The following is a 5,366-nucleotide window of genomic DNA, read 5'->3' on the forward strand; positions in this document are numbered from 1 at the left end:
GAGCATGTGTGGTGTAAGTTTCAGGCCTGTGTGTAAGTGTGGATGTGTGTAATAACACGAGTGTAAATTGTAATTTCCCCTTGCGGGACTAATAAAGTTTACATTATTACACATTATAATTACTATTTTTAATATTGGGCTTACACTAAATTACTGTTACTACTGTCCGCAAACCTTTGGCCAAGTGTGTTAAAAAGACCAAAGAGAGAGAGAGGAGAGGAGAGAAGAAAGAGTAGAATAAAGCAAAGAAGAAAGCGAGGCAAGAGGAGAGGTAGCGATGCGATAAAGAGATGAAAGAGAGAGAGAGGAGAGAGAGGAGAGAGGAAGAGAGAGAGAGAGGAGAGAGAGAGAGAGAGAAGAGAGAGAGAGAGAGATGAGAGAAGAGAGAGAGGAGAGAGAGAGGCGGAGAGGATGGCGAGACGAGAGCAGCAACGCCAAACAGCTCACAAGAAGTGGGAGTTAAAGAAGAGGAAGAGGGTTCGTGTAAAAGGACACAAAACATATATTAAAAGTCAAGGACACGCAAACGCCGGCAGAGGACCTTCACCTCATCATTTAAGAAGAAGAGAGAGAGAGGCGCCCCCCCCCCCCCATCCAACTTTTTAGATAATCAGTTTAAGTCAATTTTTTATGGAAAAAACAGTCAAACGTCTCTGATGTCAGTTTCATAAATGTGAATATCTCCGTCTCAACTCTCCTCTGTGACGGTAAACTGAATATCTTTGAGTTGTGGACAAAACGAGACATTTGAGGACGTCTTCTTAGGCTTTTTGGGGAACACTGATCCACATGTTTCACCATTTTCTGACATTTTAGAGACCGAACATCTACATTCACCCAGAACATAATCAACAATGATATTAATAGTTATTACCAGCCCTAGAAACACGCTCTTATTTCTGAACGGGACCACGTCTCTGCAGCCTGAGTGCAGCGGGGGGGTGCTGAAGCAGCAGATTAGTGCACGTGGTGTTGGAAAGAGTTCATGTGAGCAGCACTTGTATGGTTGTTATGTTTGGTGTCCACATACTTTTGGCCATGTATCTTATGTTTTCCATCTTCTACAATCTTTTTTTTCTCTTTACCCTTTCCTCTCCGCCTCCCTCCATTTCTCAACATCTTGCTCCACCCTTTGGTCCCTCTTTTCTTTCCTGTTCATCTCCCACCCTTTCTTTCTCTCTCTCTCTCTCTCTCTCTCTCTCTCTCTCTTCCTCCCTTTCTCGCTCTGTCTCTTCTCTCGCGCTCGTCTCTCCCTGTGTTCTCTCCTCTTTGCTCTCTCTGTCTATCTCGCTCTATACCTACTCATCTCGCTCTCTCTCGATGTCTATGTCTCATCATCGCAGTACTATCTACCCCTCCTGTCTTCTCTCCCTCTCTCTTCTAGACGTCTACCCAATGCCTGTCATCTCTCATATCTACCTCTCTCTCCACTGTTCTCTCTCTATCTCCCCCTGTCACCTCTCTATCTCTCCTCGCTCACTCTCTCCTGTAGCTATCTCCCTTTCTCTCTGCTGTCTCTATCATTATACTTCTCCTTCTCTCTCTCGATGTCTCTGTCTCTCTATCTCTCTCTCCCTCCCTTGTCTCTCTCTATCGTCCCTCTTTCTCTACTCTCCATCTTCTCTATCTCTATGTCTTGTCTCTCTCTCCCCCTCTCTGTCTTCTCTTCTATGTCTCTCCCCCCCACCTCCCCCCCCCTCTAAATCTCTCGGTATCAGTCAGTATTCAGGAAACTGAGTCACCGACGCAGATGCAGACAGGATGCGCAGCTTCAGTTTTCGGTGCTTCACCACGGCAACGCCAGCGGGGGAACCTGCCGAGCACTTTGTCACGTCCTAAAACAAATATGAATTATAGTTAGAGACACGACACGCTAATTCAGTATTTACTGCGTATCAGGATTTATTAGGCTTAGATTAGTTCATGTGTACTGAGAAGATAAAAAAGAATCCGCATCATGGGGAGAAAAAAGCAGATTTAAGTGAAAAAGAGACAAACATCCTTAGATAAATCTTCAAACTCCTCCCACAAAACAGAATAACACTGAGAATGATATAATTACTCAACAAAAACCAAACAAAACCAAGGGACACATGTAACACACACATACACAATAAACACACAACATGTACTGCACATCCAGAACTACAGCAAACATACAAACAAACCTAGACTTAGTCAATTAATACATCAATTAATACATCAATTAATACATCAATTAATACATCAATTAATACATCAATTAATACACCAATTAATACACCAATTAATGCATCAATTAATAAATAGCACAACCCCCATTAATACATCAATTAATACATCAATTAATCATCATTCAATATAATAATCAACCAATAACATCAATCAATACATCAATTAACATAACAATCTCATACTAACATCAATTCAATAAATCAATTAAACATCAATCAATACCTCAATTAATACATCAATTAATACATCTAATCATAATACATCAATCAACAATACATCAATAACAACCAATTAATCCATCAATTATACATCAATAATACATCAATATACATCAAATTATCACAATTCATACATCATACACAATCCCATTAATACATCATTAATACATCAATAATAATCAATAATACATCAATCACAATACATCAATTAATACATCAATTAACCGACATCAATTAATAAATCACATTAATATAATCAAAATTAATACACAATTAATACTCAAACAATAATCCAATTAACACCTCATTACATCAATAATACATCAATTAATACATCAAGCAATTAAAGCAATTATCGATCAATTAATACATCAATTAATACATCAATCAATACATCAATTAACAACCAATTAATACATCAATTAATACATCAATCAATACATAAATTAATACATCAATTAATACACAAATTAACAACCAATTAATACATCAATTAATACATCAATTAATACACCAATTAACAACCAATTAATACAACCAATTAATACAAACAATAATAAAGCCGATTAACAACCAATGAAAACAACCAATGAATTCAGCCAATTAACAGCCAATTAATTCAACTAATTTGCATAAAGTTGTATCCAGGCCACTTTATGCAAATCAGGGGCGACGCGCTGCCTCAGTCGTCTGTGTCTGTGGAGTTAACCCCGAGGGTTTTGTCACTTTTCTTCAACATTTTTATCACTTTTCTTGATGTCTTTGTTGCTTTTTTCTGCGCTTTTTGGAAGTTTTTTTTAGTTTTTTCTTCCCACGTTTATTAAATATTTTTTCGACATCCGACACTTTTTCCAATGTTTTTTTTTTTACGATTTCTTTTTCTCTCCAAATGCTGTTAAATTAAATAAAACACCCAACTTCAATGAGAGAAGTGAAGTGATCATTTATTTAACTTGTGCAGAGCGTTGTAGCGAACCATCCACGTTACTTTATTTTGAAAATTTGGTTAAAAGAAACCCAAATTTCTGATATAGAAACTTTTTAAAAAGGACAACCGCCGGAGGGTGAACCCTCATGTTGTCCTTGGGTCAAAGGTGACCTGCTTTCAGTTAATTTATTTACTTTTTGTCATAAAAAAAATGGGCCGTTAAAATAAAACGTTTTGGAAAAAAACACCAAAAACATCAAAAAAAGATCCTACAATGTTGAAAAAGTGAGAAAAATGACAGAAAAAACGATAACAATGTTGAAAAAAAGTGACAAATGTTGTTTTTTTCTCATGGTTGACAGGAAGACAACACAAGGGTTAAAAAAAAGATGATGTCCAACAATAGAGCCAGTTTAAATCCTTCTCATGCCCAGATGAATGTGAGTGAATATCTAAATTTCTATTCACGCTAACATAGACAAAAGCAGGAGAACGTGGACCAGACGGAGCGGGTTGGAGGTTGATGTAGACGAGGTGGAGGACTCCATCAGGGAAGAGGCTGCAGAGAGAGAGAGAGAGAGAGAGAGAGAGACGGCAGGTGAGCCCCAAAAATAAGAATAAGAATAGTTTTATTGTCTTTGTAACAGATACAACGAAATGAAGTGCAGTCCTTGTCAGTGCCAAACATCTATAAGGTGATATACACCTAAATAATTATATAAACGCAACAACATGAGTGTAAAATATCATTTACAGAACATTTTATGAAGAAATAAAAGGCCCGAAAAGCTGAAGATGGCGAGCTAACACGCTAGCGAGTTGGAGAAGTGTTTGTTTTTATTGCTTTTTTCAACATTTCTGGATCTTTCTGTTACTTCCACTCATACACCACCAACGTATTGCCACTAGTTTTACACAGATCTTTCAAATTAATGGTCTATAAACCTCATACGTATGAAATTACAGCCATTTATTTTGTTAAAAAATGAACTTACGAATTATTTTGATTAGTTAATAGCAGCGGTACATGCTGTATGTTGATGGATGATCACAGACCGTGAAAGTTGCTGTTTGGAAACTTTTGAAAAATAATCTCAAATGCTATAAAAATGAATAAAACGTCCAAAATTCAGCTGATCATAATTTGACTTGCAAAGAACTGCTGGAGAAATGTATGTTCATGCTATTATCCCTCATGTTGTCCTCATGTTGTCCTCATGTTGTCCCCATGTTGTCCCCATGTTGTCCCCATGTTGTCCCCATGTTGTCCCATGTCGTCTTCATGTTGACCTCATTTGTCCCATGTCGTTCCCATGTTGTCCCATGTTGTCCCATGTTGTCCTATGTTGTCCTCATGTTGCCTCATGTTGCCCTCATTTGTCCTCATTTGCCCATGGTGTCACTATGTCGTCCTCATGTCGTCCTCATGTCGCCGCTCATGTCGTCCTCATGTTGTCTTCATGTGTCCCATGTTGCCTCAGTTTCCTCATGTTGTCTCATGTCGTCCTCATGTCGTCCTCATGTCGCCCTCATGTTGTCCCATGTCGTCCTCATGTCGTCCTATGTTGTCCTCATGTTGTCCTCATGTTGTCCCCTGTTGTTCCTCATGTTGTCCTCATGTTGTCCCATGTTGTCCAGGTGTCCTCATGTCGTCCTCATGTTGCCCTCATGTTGCCCTCATGTTGTCCCCATGTTGTCCTCATGTTGTCCTCATGTTGTCCCATGTGTCCCCATGTTGTCCTCATGTTGTCCTCATGTTGCCTCATGTTGCCCTCATGTTGTCCTCATGTTGCCCTCATGTTTCCCAGTCGTCTCATGTCGTCCTCATGTCGCCCTCATGTCGTCCTCATGTCGTCCTCATGTCGTCTCATGTTGCCCATTGTCCTCATGTGTCCTCATGTGTCCTCATGTCGCTCATGTACTCAGTTGCCCATGTGTCCCATGTTCGTCCTCATGTTGTCCCCTCCAATGTTGTCCTCATGTTGTCCTCATGTTGTCCCATTGTC

General features: G+C 39.2%; 1 protein-coding gene and 1 long non-coding RNA gene across 3 annotated transcripts in view; both read right to left on the reverse strand.

The window, feature by feature from the left end:
* The window catches only part of LOC116669375 (uncharacterized), a 17,355-nt gene extending 17,190 nt beyond the window's left edge, over positions 1 to 165 (reverse strand). Inside the window, exon 1 of the long non-coding RNA XR_004326764.1 lies at positions 155 to 165. This is a non-coding gene — a long non-coding RNA (uncharacterized LOC116669375). The remainder of the gene's footprint in view (positions 1 to 154) is intronic.
* Positions 1 to 1,199, reverse strand: part of LOC116669374 (mesoderm induction early response protein 1) — a 15,062-nt gene extending 13,863 nt beyond the window's left edge. The window contains exon 1 of one of the 2 annotated variants that reach the window (XM_032499178.1): positions 1,167 to 1,199. The gene's annotated coding sequence lies outside the window, so the exon portion shown is untranslated. The remainder of the gene's footprint in view (positions 1 to 1,166) is intronic. The other variant, XM_032499179.1, reaches the window with a different exon arrangement.
* Between the last annotated feature and the right edge of the window lie 4,167 nt (positions 1,200 to 5,366).

The sequence above is a fragment of the Etheostoma spectabile genome, chromosome 19 (assembly GCF_008692095.1).
Source record: "Etheostoma spectabile isolate EspeVRDwgs_2016 chromosome 19, UIUC_Espe_1.0, whole genome shotgun sequence".
Classification (NCBI taxonomy): domain Eukaryota; kingdom Metazoa; phylum Chordata; class Actinopteri; order Perciformes; family Percidae; genus Etheostoma; species Etheostoma spectabile.